A 16,375-nucleotide genomic window follows, 5' to 3' on the forward strand; every position below is an offset into this window, starting at 1 on the left:
ATTGTTGGAGTATAGTTGTCATACAATATTACATTAATTTCACGTGTACAGCAAAGTGATTCAACATTTATATACATTACAAAATGATCACTACGGTAAGTCTAGTTACCATCTGTCACCATAAAAAGCTATTGCAATATTATTGACTATATTCCCTATGCTACACTTTTCATCTTCTCTTTTACAACTAGAAGTTTGTAACTCAATCTCCTTCACCTTTTTGCCCATCCCCTAACCTCCCTCTCCATTGGCAACTACTGATTTGCTCTCAGTAACTATGAGTCTGTTTCTGTTTGTTTGTTCATGTTTTGTTTTTTAGATTCCACATATAAGTGAAATCATATGGTATGTGTCTTTCTCTGACTGACTTATTTCATTTTATACCCTCTTGTTCCATCCATGTTGCTGAAAATGGCCTGACTTCATTCTTTTTCATGGCTGAGTCATATCCTACTGTGTGTGTGTGTGTGTGTGTGTGTGTGTATGTATGTACTAAACCTTTTTTATCCATTCATCTATGGATGGACACTTAGGCTGCTTCTGTATCATGGCTATTGTAAATAATGCTGTAATGAACATACGGGGTGCACTTATCTTTTCAAAGTAATGTTTTTGTTTTACCCAGACATGGGGTTGCTGGATTATAGGGTAGTTCTGTATTTAATTTTTTGAGGATGGGCAGCCCAGGTGGCTCAGCGGTTTAGCGCCACCTTCAGCCCAGGGCCTGATCCTGGAGACCTGGGATTGAGTCCCACATCAGGCTTCCTGCATGGAGCCTGCTTCTCCCTCTGCCTGTGTCTCTGCCTCTCTCTCTGTGTATGTCTCTCATGAATAAATAAAATCTTTTTTAAAAAAGTTTAATTTTTTGAGGAAACATCATACTGTTTTCCACAGTGGCTGCACCAATTTACCTTCCCACCAACAGTGTACAAGGGTTCCCTTTTCTCTACATTCTCAACAACACATGTTATTTCTTGTCTTTTTGATACTAGCCATTCTGACTGATGTGAGGCAATATCTCATTTTGTGTTTTTGATTTGCATTTCCCTGATGATGAGTGATGTTGAGCATCTTTTCATGTGTCTGTTGGCCATCTGGATGTCTTCTTTAGAAAAATATCTATTTGGGTCTTCCGCCCATTTTTTTAATTTGATTGTGTTTTGGTGTTGAGTTGTATGAGTTCTTCGTATATTTTGGATATTAACCTCTTATAGGATATATCATTTGCAAATATCTTCTCCCATTAAATAGGTTACCTTGTCATTTTGTAGATAGCTTCACTCGCTGTGCAAAAGCTTTTTGATTTGATGTAGTCCCAATTATTTATTTTTGCTTTTCTTGCCCATACCTAAGGAGACAGATCCAAAAATATTGCTAAGATCAATGTCTAAGAGTTCACTGCCTATGTTTTCAGTTAGGAGTTTCATGTGTTCAGGTCTTACATTTAGATCTTTAATCCATTTTGAGTTTGTTTTTGCTTCTGGCATAAGAAAGTGGTCTAGTTTCATTCTTTTGTATGTAGCTGTCCAGTTTTCCCAGCACCATTTGTTGAAGAGACTGTCTTTTCTCCATCTTAAATTCTTGTCTCCTTTGTTGTAGATTAATTGACCATATAGGTGTGGGTTTGTTTCTGGGCTCTCTATTCTGTTCTATTGATTTATGCGTCTGTTTTGGTACCAGTACCATACTGTTTTGATTACTATAACTTTGTAGAGTTTGATACCTGGGATTGTGATACCTCCAGCTTTGTTGTTCTTTCTCCAGATTGCTTTGGCTTTTCAGGAGTTCTTGTGGTTCCATACAAGTTTGGGATTATTTGTTCTAGCTCTGTGGAAAATGCTATTGGTTTTTTTTTTTATAGGGATTGCACTGAATCTGTAGATTGCTTTGGGTAGTATGGGCATTTTAATAATATTAGTTGTTCCAATCCATGAGCATGGTATGTCTTTCCTCTAATGGAAGACTTCTTTTATCCTCTTTCCTCTCTCCTACACACACACACACACACACACACACACACACACGTGCATGCCCAACTTCTCAGGAGTTACCATCTCAACAAAGCAGAAAGAACAAAAATAACTTGAACCTTCCCTATGAGTTGCCAATTTGATGAACCCCTCTGATCCCCACTCAGTTCAACAGGTTGTTGTGCTCCTTTTCCACATAAGGAAACTTAAGGTCAGAATCAAAGAAGTACTTGCAGTACTAGCACTTGGCAGAACTGAGGTTTAAAGCTTTAATTCCTAGGTGTCCCCAGTATCCTCCAGTCCCCCACAATCAGACCTAGAGATCAAGAGCAGGAACACGGAGAGGCCAGACCACTCCCTTCATCCCTCTCACCTTTAAAAGTACTAGTAATATCAAGGAAATACCCAGTGGCTTTTTCTGGGAGTCCAGCCTGAGGTTTTCCCAACCAATCCAATCTTCCAAAAAGACCAAGTAAACAGAACAAACAACCAAAGCAGAGTTCTACCCCCTGGGCTGTCTACTTACTTCTGCCAGGGGTCCTGCCCACGTCCCTCTAGTCTAAAGGCATATGGGCCTCTGCTAAGTCCTGAGCAGTGGGTATGTTCCTCACTATTTAGCCTGGTATTCCCTCCTAGTTCTCCCCATTACAAGGAGGTTGCACAGTTATGAAGGGAAGCAAGCATTTGAACACTGGCAGAAGAAATCAAGTTTGAACTGTGAAGTTTGCACATGTGCAACAATAAAATTAAAAATATAGGGGCTATGTAAGAAATAAAAGAAGAAATAGATTTAAGAAGATACACACAATACAAGTGCTTCTTAAATGTGTCACGCAATTGTTTCTTGCAATTGTATTTTTCTTATCATTTTCTCTCTCCAGCATCTTACAGATCTGCCTTTCACAGAAAACACACTTGATGATGGGTACTGAATTGGAACGCTCTACTTGTGATAAACCTGTCCTGCTGAGTTTATATAAGGGGGGGGGATCAAGTAAGAGAAGATAATGCCATAATTGAGACAATAATAATTCTTCTTACTTTTGCTGTTAAAAACATTTTAACATTTGAAGTGATGAATACATATCCTCTCAGTCTCTGCTCTTCAATACCACAACTCCTTAGGAGGGAGCGAACTCGGTGGCGTTAAGAACACTGAATGAGCAAGAGGGAAATGAAAGCCGGTGTTACAAAGCCCCGTGGCCAAATTCAGAGGCGAATGATAATTAGATTGCCGTTCAAAACGCACAGGCGATCCAGGCACACATTTTGAATCTCATCCACATTTGCAGAAGGGAAGAGGTAACAACGGCTGGAATGTTGCCTTTCAAAAGTATTAATGATGCACGATCAATTTTGTCCACGTATTAACAATAATTCAGACCTCATTAAGCTCCAGTGCCGAGAGCAACCCACATTTCGGCACAGCAGGCCCTTGCAAATTTATTTTCCCTTTGTTAAATTCAGTTTACTTGAATAGTTTGCCATGCAATAGGCAGAAGCTGCGCGGGGGTGGAAATCAATTTCTACGTCTGATCAAATACCGGTCTTTCTAACCAGCAGCGCCCACGCTCTACGGACACGCGGGCATCTTCCTGGCTTCCGAAGAGATGGGGCGATGCCCGGGGCTGCAGCTGACATTTAGTTATGAATACGCTGCAGAGCGATAAGCCCCCCTTTCTCCTCCCCGTACTTCCCCGAACAAAAATGGTGGTGGGGGCGACCGACCACAGCCGCTGGGGGGCCGTGAGATGGGGGCCGGCGGTCGCGCTGGGCTCAGGGCGCGGGGGTCCCCTTGGCGGCGCTGTGCTGCAGGCTCTGCCACCGACAGGAGATGGCGCCCTTGGGGGCGGGCGCGGCCGGGCCCCGCGGCCAGGGAGCGCCCTGTCAAAGGCACACTTTGACTAATGAAATGAAAGCCTTGAAGCGTCCCTCGGGTCGGCGTTCTGTGCATCCCGGAGGACTCCGGAGTGGAGGTGGAGGCGCGGGGCAGTGGCAAGGTCTTCGCAGTTACCTCTCTGCGGGTCTGGCCAGCTCCGGGCGCCGGCGCCGGCGCACTGACAGCGCGGGGGCACCAGAGGGCGCCGTACGCAAGGCTTGCTTGCGCCATGAGCTGGGCAGGGTCGGGGTGTTGGGGGCCTCCGGGACGGTGGGGACCTGAATGAGCCTCCCCTAGCCCGCCCAAACCGCCGCTCTTGGCCTGCACCACTCCCAGGCCGCCTCAAGCAGTCCTGCACTTCTCCGGAACACCCGATCAGATACTATCTAATGACAACCCAGCAAAACGCAAATGAAGGAGGGGGAAGCATCCATAACACCTACGGGAGCGCAACCAAATGTCATATTAAACTGCCGAGCAGGAGCAGCTGCCATCAGACCCCCTCCCGGGGCACCTCCCAACCCCTTAGGGCTGGCTCTGGTCCTGAGGTACACTCCGCCTTAGAGATACAATGGTGCCCCATACCAAGGAGGGCTTCCTGTGGAGGACGCCACAGAACCGCCGCGCAGACATCAAAACAGCACCTTCTACTTGCCATCGCTGCTGAGTATTTTCACATGGATCATCTCACTTGATCCCCAAAGGAGTCCCACAAGGCATCCTTAGCCCCACTTTACAGCTGGGGAAACTACAACTCACCGGGTGTACAACCTAAGTTCACACAGAAACCACGTTCTTTCACTGTATGCAAGGCTTCCCTGATGGGGAACACAGCTGTCCAAATGGCTGCTTACACACTCCTTCAAGCCAGCAGGAAATATCAGAGCTAGAAGTATGCATATGAATTCCTAAAAATAACTCAGGCTCTAATCCCTTTTCACTTAGAAATAACCCTCCAAACCTTCCTCCAGTGCCCTCTCAGTGGTGTGTCTCCCATCAGTTGAAGGAAATGTCCCCACTTGAGTGAGGAAGGGATCACACACAACCAGAGCCACAAGTGGCCTCAGACACCTAGAGCCTCTTCTTGCAGAATCTCAGGCATGTGTTCTTGGCGGCATTTGTGAGATCTGCTTCCAGAGCCCAGCATAAGGGAAAAGCATCCAGTGGTTGAGAGGTGGCACCAAGCACACGGGTATGAGCTGCTGATGCCAGGGTCTTACCTCCTTCCAAAAGGCTGTACCAGCTCCTTCTGCCCACGTTAGCTTCTCCAGCCTCTGACCTCCCTGCAGCACTTACTGTAGGAGCCATTCTGTAGCAACTTGCTCATCTCCACCTCCTGCTCTCTGATTCTCTCATGTGTGTATTCGTTCCCCGTTGAGCTGGCGAGAACCACAAGAGCAGAGGCCATGTCAGCCCTGGGCACGCAGCGGCTCTCAGGGAGTTGTGAAATTGAATTATGACTGCATCTCTGCTTACAACATCTATTACTTTCTACCAATTAAACAAGGTGGCCCTGTTTGCTTTTCCTTCTAGTTTTTAGGTTTGTTTACTGAAAACAGTGAGGCCTGCTGACAGGTATAGTTTATAAAAAGAAAACAGTAATTGTGAAAATGTGAATCATCTCCTTCACACAATACCATGTTCATGGCATCCTCTCTTCTTGTTTGGATCCCTGTTTTGTCTCTCTTTTTAAAGTTTTTATTTAAATTCCAGCTAGTTAGCATACAGTGTAATATGAGTTCAGCTGTAGAGTGTAGTGATTCCACACATTCATACATCAGTCGTACTCATCACAAGTGCCCTCCTTCATCCTCATCACTTATTTCCCCCACCCACTCTCTCCCCTCTCATAACCAGTAGTATTCTCTAGAGTTAAGAGTCTGTTTCTTGGTTTGCCTCTCTCCCTCCCTCTTCTCTTTTTTTTATTTTATTTTGCACTGTATTTTGATAACAGGTAGGCATATATGCTATAGAAAGCCAGATACAAATTAATACTAACAGGAAACACTGCTGTCTGGCAAATTCCCATTTTCCCCATCATTTGCTAGAATGTGCTTAGAGTAGTGTTGTGTAGCAATCAGATGTGCTGGGCTGGATCTCTCTCTCTCTTTCTCTCTCTCTCTTTTCCCCATAACGCAGTACCCAAACTGGCTGTTACTGGTAAAAAACGGAAAGATGAGCAGTGAGGGGGAGAAAGCAAGGACTGATGAAGGAACATGATGGAAAAGGCAGAAGAGTAGAGGGGATATTGGAAATTGGAAAAGCAACAAGGCAGCATGGATATTACAAAGCCCAGTAAGTGAAGAGATGGAGTGTTATGGTCTTAATGCTTGTGTCTCTCCAGAATCCATATGTTGAAATCCTAATCCCCAATGTGACAGTAGTTGGAAGTGAGGCCTTTGGGAGGTGATTAGGTCATGAGGGTGGAGCCCTCATGAACTGAGGTTAATGCCCTTATAAGAGAGACTCCAGAGAGTTCCCTCACCCTCTCTGCCATGTGAGGACACAATGAGAAGACATCGTGGTCCTGTTGATGAACCAGAAAATGGGTTCCTTCCAGACACTAAATCTGCCTTGATCTTGGATTTCCCAGCCTTCAGAACTATGAGAAATACATGTCTGCTGTTTAATCTCTCTTCTGTGATAGCAGCCCAAACTAAGACACAGAGGAAGGCCTAAAGAGTTGGGACTTCTTCTTGCTAGACCATGGTATGGTGCTCCATCCAAAGCACACGCACTTAAGAAAGCTCCAGAGTTTCCAGATTCCTCCCCCTCCCCAATATTGCTGAGCTGCTGTCTCAGCTTGAACATGAGTTCCTCAAACCAGCTAAGGTACTTTTGTTGAAAAGGACAGGGTCTCATTCGGGATCCATTCAGAAAATGGTCCACCTCGTGAATAACTAAATCTAGTTAATGATCCCCAGTAACTGTTAACATCACAAAGAGAGACACCATGCATCTTCTGATGGAAGCACACAACCATCTATGAAGGAGTCTTGCCAAAAGGCAAACATGAGTTTGATGAAGCATCAATCCAACTACCAATTTATAGGAAACACAAAGGACAGAGGAACATATTACAAGACATCACAGGGATGCAATCAGTAAGATCCAGACTGTGGGAAACACTACAAAACAAATGATCTCATTTCTTTAACACATCAATTGGAGGGAGAGGATATGTGTGAACCTGTAGATAAAAGAGGCTTATCAAGCAATCACAATTGAAGACCTTATTTAGTTCCTGGTTCCAACAAACTGTATAACTTTAAAAATCCTATGGCATCAGGGCACCTGGATGGCTCAGTCTGTTAAGCATCTGCCTTTGGCTCAGGTCATGCTCTCAGGGTCCTGGGATCCAACCCTGCTTCAGACTCCCTGCTTAGCAAGGAGTCTGCTTCTCTCTCTCCCTCTGCCACTCCCCCTGCTGTGTTCTCTCTCTCTCCCTAAGTAAATAAATAAATTTTTTTTAAAAAACCTATGGCATCTAAGAGATAAGTGGAAATTTTAATACTCAATGGATAGCCTGTGATATAAAAGAATTACTGTTGATTATTTCATATGTGATAATGGCATTGTGTTTATGGTTTTTTTTAAAGGTTTCTTTTTTAAAATATTTTATTCATTTATTCATGAAAGACACACACACAGAGAGAGAGAGAGAGAGGCAGAGACACAGGCAGAGGGAGAAGCAGGCTCCATGCAGGGAGCCTGATGTGGGACTCAATCCTGGGACTTCAGGATCATGCCCTGGGCTGAAGGCAGCGCTAAATTGCTGCGCCACCGGGCTGCCCTTTTTTTTAAAGGTTTCTGTGCTTAATTCAGAGATACATACTGTTCTATTCACAGATGAAATGATATCAGAGGTTTGCTTGAAAATGTTCTGGGTGTGAATATATATAGTAGTATTATTGATAACAGCCAAAAAGTGGAAACAATCCAAATTTCCATCAACTGGTAAATGGATAAACGAAATGTGGTATATTCATATACAATGGAATATTATTCAACAAAAGAAAATGTACAAACTACTGATAACTACTACAGCCTCAAAAGCATTTTACTGCACAGCCCGGGTGACTCAGCAGTTTAGCGCTGCCTTCAGCCCAGGGCCTGATCCTGGAGACCCGGGATCGAGTCCCACGTCGGGCTCCCAGCATGGAGCCTGCTTCTTCTTCTGCATGTGTCTCTGCCTCTCCCTCTCTCTCTCTCACTCTCTCTCTCTTTCATGAATAAATAAATAAAATCTTTAAAGAAAAACATTTTGCTAAGTGTAAGAAGCTAGATGCAAAATCTGTATATTATATGATTCCATTTATATAAAATGTCCAAAAAAAAAAAAAAAAGAAAGCAGATTAGCAGTTGCAGGGGGCTCAGGGTGGGAAAGAGAGTGCAGGGAAATGAGCACAAGGAATTGGGGTGATAAAAACTTTCTAAAACTTGATATGGTGATATTGGTACAACTCTGTAAATTTACTAAAAACCATTGAGTTTTACATTTAAAATGGGTGAGTTTTATAGTTTGTAAATTATGCCTCAATAAAGCCATTTTGCTTTTAGTGCTCCAGGGGATAGAAGAAGGGAGTGGGTAGAAATTAAACAAAACAAGACTGGCTCTGATGATTGCTTAAGCTGGGTGATGGGTATATGGGGTTTATTAAACGATTGTCTTCAATTTTGCATATGTTTGATAATTTCCACAATAAAAAATAATTAAAAAGTGAGAGGAGGAGCTTGGAAGTTGAAAGTCATCAGGAACTAAGGCTTCTCTGAGGACCTGCTACTCTCACCATTTCTCTTTCTCATATGCCACATTCTCTCTCCTGGTGCCTCTGCTCTCTTGCCCATGCCCCTCTAATGACCAACTGACCAAGCCTCTTGATGTTCTCTGGTCCAAATCCCAGAGGGCACTTTCTGCATGGCCTGGCTGATCCCAAAGGCCACTCTTGGGCCAAGCCCTTGGTGCCAACCTAGGTAAGGACCACTCTTGGGTCAGGTGTCCATTCCTTTTTTTTAATTTTTTTTTTATTTATTTATGATAGTCACACACACACACACACACACACACACACACACAGAGGCAGAGACATAGGCAGAGGGAGAAGCAGGCTCCATGCACCGGGAGCCTGACATGGGATTCGATCCCGGGTCTCCAGGATCGCGCCCTGGGCCAAAGGCAGGCACTAAACCGCTGCGCCACCCAGGGATCCCCAGGTGTCCATTCGTGGTCCAAGCAGCCCATATCAAAACAAACAAACAAAAACAAAACAAAACACATAATGATATAAGCCTAGTTCCCTGAGAAGGGGGCTGTGGAATAGGCTATCTGGGCCAGAAGCAGAAATTCAGTACTGCAAATGCTAGCATATTCTGTATTGCCCCCATTCCTATTGCCCATAGAACATAATGTGAGCTGTTATATTTCTGCATGTGGCTCTGGCAGTTGAGTCTGAGACTCAGAGCATGGCCTTGCAACAAGAATGAGCAAAAGTGACGGCATGTACCCCAGTCTAGCACTGGACAGTAAAAGCTAAAGAACAAGTCAAAGTCTTCCAACAGGCCTATGGACCTAAATGTCAACTAAAGATATTCAAAGGGCCCCCACCACCTGGAGGGTTCAGTAATTCAGCAGGCCTGGTACCCGTCCTCAGCACCTTCACTCTGGTGACCAACTCTCAAAGTCTCGTCCTGAAAGTCCTTGACCATGAAGATGATAAGAGAGGCCCAAAAAGAAAGAGAAAAAAGCTTCCGGGCAACCCAAACTGCCTCTGCCTGCTTGTAGTGGGGCAAGAAAGTGATGGTGAAGGGTTCAGCAGTGGCAGTTCACCCCTACCGCCTCTGAAGTGGTTGATTATAAACATTTCCCTGGTTATCACCCCATGAGCACACCTACAACCACCCACAGAAACGGCATGTTGCCTTAGGCAGGGAAAGTGCTGCATTTGAGCAAAAAACGCTATTCAGCCTCCAAGCCCCATTGGCTTGTCCCACTTGAATACACCACAGGAGAAGTAGGACTTTCCCCTTGCCAGTCACACTCCAGCCACCACTCCAGCTCTTCGGCTGGGTCAATGCCAAGGGGAAATTCATGATGTCAAGCCAATATCCAAGGCTGACACAATTAATTCCAATTAGCTGGCCCCCTTTTCTTCTCTCTATTGGCTCCCAAGGAGCTTTTCTCTGATGGTGCTAGTCCAGCCAGGGCTCTTTCACAAGCTCCCGTATCTCAGATAGTTACTCTCCAGATGTGTTCACCGTGGACAGTGCGTACAGCCTGCCCTCAACGCAGCTCAGGCTCCAACATGAACATTATGCTTCACAATGGACCAAACGCAAGTACCTTAAGGGTGGATCTGCACATGCCAAGCAACACCAGCGCCCTTTGACCAGTACCTTTTAATCTCTGTCCCTGGATCCCAACATCCCCCTGACATTTCTCCACAGCTCCACGGCACAGGTGAGCATGCTCTCCCAAAGGAAATCATGACAGCTCCATCAAGAAATAAAATACCTGTGTGAGAGAGGTTCTGCCTAAAAATATTCCCTCTCTTTAAAAGAAAAATCTTAAAAAAAAATTCCCTCCCCACCACCATTTACTTGTACATAGCTTGCTTCTGTTTTTTTTTTTGTTTGTTTGTTTGTTTGTTTTTGTTTTTTTTGTTTTTTTTTTTTTGCTTGCTTCTTTTTTAGGTCACTGGCTTTCTAAGTCTACTATTTCAGCCATTAGTCCTTTGCCCTCATTCAAACAGCCACTTTGTATCTGAACACACTTCCCTCTCAGCTCCCTCTTTACCTTACTTTTTACTTGGCCATTTTTTTCCCACAGATTTTGGCTGGTATAAGAGAAGGCATGGATACTCCTCCTCAGTTTGCCAACCACAGGAGCACTTCCCAGCCATTCCACACCTGCCAGCAAGCCTCTCACTAGAGAAGCCCCTTGACCCAAGATGAGATGCTGTGAGAATCTGCCCACTTGGCCCTCATTCCCTCTCCTTATTATTGTCGGCAGAGCTTAGCACAACTTCTCAGCTACAGAATTACTGTTCCAGAGGAAATGTCTCCTTCCAGTTACAGTCAAGGCTCTAGATTAATTCGGTGGTTTGTTGATCACCCACACTGGTCCCAATGCATAAAGTCAGAGCACAAGCAAGTTGCAAGGGAGGATGCTGAATTCAGTGCAGGCCAGGAGCCACTGTCTAGGACAGAGGTTGACCAAGGCGCCCTAGACTCCAGACTCAGTGGATTGCCTTCAAACATCATGAACACTCTACAATTGGGTTCTGACTGGTGCATGTGTGTGCATGGGTGTGGATGTGGGAATGTGCGCTTTTCGGTAGACAGGGTCCCTAGCTTTCATCAGCTTTTCAAAGGGGTCTCTGATCCAGAAAAAAAAAGTTAAGAAACACTGTTCTCAAAAAAACATAGGCTTGATCGGTGGTGCTTCTCGGACCATTGTGAAAAAGATTGGAAAGCCAGAGTACAGGGCAGGTCCTGGTAGAACTGAGAATGGTATTTCAGGACCCTTTTCTTTTTTTTTTTTCAGGACCCTTTTCACCAGAGCCAGACAGCTCAACCACAGCCAGCAATCCAGATTGAAATGCTGACTCCAAGGTTCACACACTGGAGGGATTCAACACTCTTGCCCAAGACTCAGTCAAACTCCTTACTCACAGACAAGAGCACAGATTAAAAGTCACTGGAACCACAGTTATAGGTCTCTGTCCTTCCTGTGGGTGGTCCCCTCAGGAAAAGGAGGAAAGTGAGCCCAGAGAAGGGAAATGGCCTTCTAACTCTCATGTAGGGAAACTGGGCCTGAGACAGGCCAGAAGTCAGATTCTCTGACACCTATTTACTTCATTCCAGCAAAGGGAGCCCTGACCCAATGTGAGCATTTGTTAGGAGAGAATTTGAAAAAGTTAAGTAATTCAAGAACCTCAAGAGGCCTTTAGATGGGTTAGAAAATATCTAACTGGAAAACCAGGGCAGTATGTGGCAAAAATCTAAAATACCAGAAACTTGGAAAGAACTATCTTCGGGCAACAAGTAGCCAAGTAAGAGAGAGACGAGCACTGGGAAAAGCGCTCCTTCCCCAATGGAAATGTGTCACCTTTGCTCAAGCAAAGGGAACAAAGACATTACTCAAAAGTGGCAGGACAAAGGCAAATTAACAATCAGGAGGACCAAGGGAACTGGAGAGAAACCAGCCAAGGCACCTGAAAGCCAAAGGCAAGAGCCATTTGAGGAATGGTCTAGGAAGAACGCCAGCAAGATGATCAGCAAGGACAATTGACAGTTGGGATAAGAGCCATGCTTGGGAGGCCAGGAAGAGAACAGATGATACCACACGGGATATCACTGGGACGTCTGTTCCCTAGCTCTCACTAGAAGTGCTCAAGGAGCTAGACTAGACAGGGTCAAATGCTGTGGCTGTCCAAGGCCTACAGAGTAGGCTAAAAGTACAGCCTTCACTGGAACTCAGGGGCAAAATGTCTGCCGGGGACAAATCAGAAGCTGCAATTTGTCTTCACCAAGGGCCTCCCATGACAAAGGCTTGCACATTGACAATATGATTTCCATTCTTAAGGTAGAGTCCTAAAGAGGCCCCAGGGCACAGGTTGGAAAATACATACTTTTTATAACGAAGAATGAGCTCAGCAGACAACAGTTTATACAAGATGAAGGCATGCCTGACCAATCTATCAGAAATTGTTAAGCAGTAAAAACGGGAATAAGCAGTGAAAAGCATGAATAAAAAGGGAATGTGAAAACGAACCTTTTTGATAGGGGGCCATATCACTCTGGGACTGAGAGTATGTTTGTATCATGAATAAGCAATGGGCACGGGGACAGAAAACAGGGATAAACCTGACTTTCTCTAAGGAGAAGTGTAGACTCTATGGCCTCCTCCTGAACACTGATGAAGATCTAACTTATTTGATTTACTCAAAAATTCTGTGGAAGAAAGTCAGCCTAGTAAAAACTTCAGGTTTCCAGGCAACACCCAACCCTTCTGGGTAGTAATATGTTAAGCTCTTTAGATTAAACTGCAGGAAGATGCTGAGAGGCTGTGTGAGTGGGCTGAAAAGTAGCAGGTGAGCGTCAGTGTAGGCAAGTGCAACATAATGCACTGGGAAAAAGAATCCCATTAACCACTCAAAATAACACACGGAGCAATCAAGCCTCCTTTGTACAAATCCTCGGGACATCTGCATACAAAATGAAAGGGCCAATTGTGCTATTAGATCAATGGAGTGACATAGAGATCATCTACTCCAATTCCTCCTTTGGGGAATGAGAAGGGACAGAGCCAGGACTCAAACCAGAAGATCTGGACATGAGCATTTATTCTTTAAGCATCAGTAATAGATCAGGATCATGGAAACAATGTGGTGTCCTGGAGGACTGTGGGCTTTTAAGCTAGACACAATCATATCCCACCTCCACTTCTAGCTGTGCACAAGTGAAGCGAGTTGCTCAAGCTTTCAGGGTCTCGGTTACCTCAACTGGAAGATGGGAATCATGCAGGGTTGTTATGAGGACTGGGGATATTTTAAAAGTGCTCCACAAGAGGATCTGGATAGGCATTGCTCTAAGAAAGACACACAAATGGCAGCACACACATGAAAAGATCGTTAGGGAAATACAAATCAAAACCACAATGAGCTACCACCCCACATCAACAAGGATGGCCAGAATCAAAAAAGGGGAAATAAAAAGTGTTGGTGAGGATGTGCAGAAATCACAAGCCCAACGCACTACAAGTGGACATGTAAAATGGTGCAGCTCTTGTGGAAAACAATCTGGCAGATCCCAAGCTAAACAGCATCACCCTACAACCCACTGATTCCACTCCAAGACATTTACCCAAAAGAACTGGAAACAAGTGTTCAAACAAAAACTTGTACATGAATGTTAACAGCAGCACTATTTGCAATAGCCAAAAGATAGAAACAGCTCAAGTGTACATCAACTAATGAGCAGATAAGCAAATGGTAGTCTATCCATACAACAAAACATTATTTAGTCACAAAAAGGAACAAAGTGCTGAAACATATCACAACATATATGAACCTTGAAAACACTATGTTAAGTGAAAGAAGCCAGTCACAAAAAATACTACATACTATATACTCCCATTTACATGAAATGTCCAGAACAGACACCTCTATAGAGACAAAAAGGAGATTAGTGGTTGGTTAAGGCTGAGAAGTGTGAGTGGGGGATATGGGGCTCTTAGCTAAAGGGTATGGGGTTTCTTTCTGAGGTCATGAAAATATTCTAAAACTGACCATGGTGATGGTTGCACATATCTGTGAATAAACTAAAATCAGTTGAATTTTACACTTTAAATGTGTGTATGGCATGATGATTGTATCTCAGTAAGCCTATATAAAAAATGTAATGCATTCTACAGAAAGTGATGTGTTGGTAAATGTTTAACATCTGGATCTCAGAGAAAAACGTCCAAATTTGTAGTGTTTGATGATTTCCATGGTGAAAATATTCTCTTGGCCCATTTCAAGTGACCGATGTGGTATCAGTGGCTGCAGTGCTAGGAAGAGATGTGTAGAAGCACACCATTGTAACATATTTGCACCCTACAGATAGAATGGACATAAATAACCTCCAGATCACAGGTAATAGTAAAAGGTGATAAAATAATTAGGAAGTGATGTGTTTTTTTTATTATCCGTGTTTTGAATGTAATTCCACTTAACTGTAGGCTTATATAATTTCACTTTTAACAAGCACTTGCAAATTCCTGAACACGTAACAGTCGGCTCTCACAAACCAGAACAGACTATCTCCAGGTACTTCACTGTAACCACTAAGCACTCCTTTTGAAGAATTTCACAGAAGCATCTTCTAGAAAAGTGCTACCTTTTGCATTCACTTGGGCAAAAACTCAAAAACATATATAGCCATTACAGTTTGGCTTGAGGAGGTTGATTTTTCCCCCTCTAATGCTGATATCTGAGCATGGCAGAAATATTTTCCTAAATGTGGAAACATACTCTTATTTTCTGTAGACTCCATTCTGAGGCATTTTGGCAACGTCGCTACAACCCACAAGCAACATGAACTATTCAAGGAAGGCATATGAGCACACTAGAATTCCCTTTCTCTGGTCAACACACTGGCTCCAGGGCTCTCTTCTGATTCTTAACTATCATCAAGCTCAGTGTCTGTACTGTTTTATGAAGTCAAATTTCCAAATGCCTTACTTCAGTGACAAATAAAAAGTAAGTCAGCCTTTGAAAACCCCAAAGACCCTGATATTTAATGCAGAGTCATGGGAGGTTTGAAGTGTTTGGCACTCTGAATATTCACTACTAATTAGCAATGTGTCAGTTCTAACCACCCAAGCCCTCAACCCAAGGAATACATGTTGTAGAATGGGGTAGGCCTGCCCAATGCCCCTGTCCCCTTGATACTGCAGCAAAGCCACATTGTGAATGTCTTGAGCCTCTGGGCAAGTTGACTCAAGAAGAGTAAGTGTGGTTCCAAAGATGAGAGGGTTTCCTGCTCTGGGAGTGACAGTGAGCAAAGCAGCTACCAAAGAGTGAGCATTGATGTTGTCCACATGCTACTTGGATGACTTTGAGCAAATTATTTAGCTTCTCTGAACTTCAGTCTTCTCATCTATAAGATAAGGAATACTGGCAATACCCATCTCATAAGACTGTTGGGAAATTAGATGACATGAGGTGTATAAAGTTCCTTGCACATAAGTGAAATGTTTTAAAAATTGCTTACAATTGAGAAGGAAAATCATGTAGCAGCTACCACAATGTAAAGTCAGACTCTGTCCTAAATTCAAATTTTAGGCTTGCCTGTTCCCAAGTGACTTTGAGTAAGTCATGGCTCCTTCCTAAGGCTTTGGCTCCCCAACTATTAGAAGAGGCTAATGGGGCAGCCCCGGTGGCTCAGCAGTTTAGCACCACCTTCAGTCCAGGGCGTGATCCTGGAGAACCGGGATCGAGTCCCACATCGGGCTCCCTGCATGGAGCCTTCTTCTCCCTCTGCCTCTCTCTCTCTCTCTCTCTCTCTCTCTCTCTCTCTCTCTGTGTGTGTGTGTCATGAATAAATAAATAAAATCTTTAAAAAAAAAGAAGAGGCTAATGGTAGCACCTGTCTCATGGCATTCATTAAGTGAGCTCAGAGACATTAAGTGCTAGGTACACTGTAAGTCCTCAGTAAATGGGTGCTGTGAGCCTACCATGAGGGGATGGACACGATTCTGCAAGCATCTGAGAAGAGCTCACATTTTGTTACCATCATGTAAGGAAGGTGGGGCAAAGACACTGATTACTAGAACACAAGGGTGTTCTGATGACAGCCAAGACAGGGATGCTGGGAGTCCTGATGGTTCCCTCAGACAAAGGCCTGTGTATTAATGCTTGAGGTGGGATCCTGCAGACACAAACCATTGGCCTTGGGTTTTTTTTTCCAGGGATTCTTTTGTATTTACAGTTTTATTTAGTTATAATAGATGTAGATTAAACCGCACATATCTGAAGAGTAC

This window comes from Canis aureus, chromosome X (assembly GCF_053574225.1).
Source record: "Canis aureus isolate CA01 chromosome X, VMU_Caureus_v.1.0, whole genome shotgun sequence".
In the NCBI taxonomy this organism is placed as follows: Eukaryota; Metazoa; Chordata; class Mammalia; order Carnivora; family Canidae; genus Canis; species Canis aureus.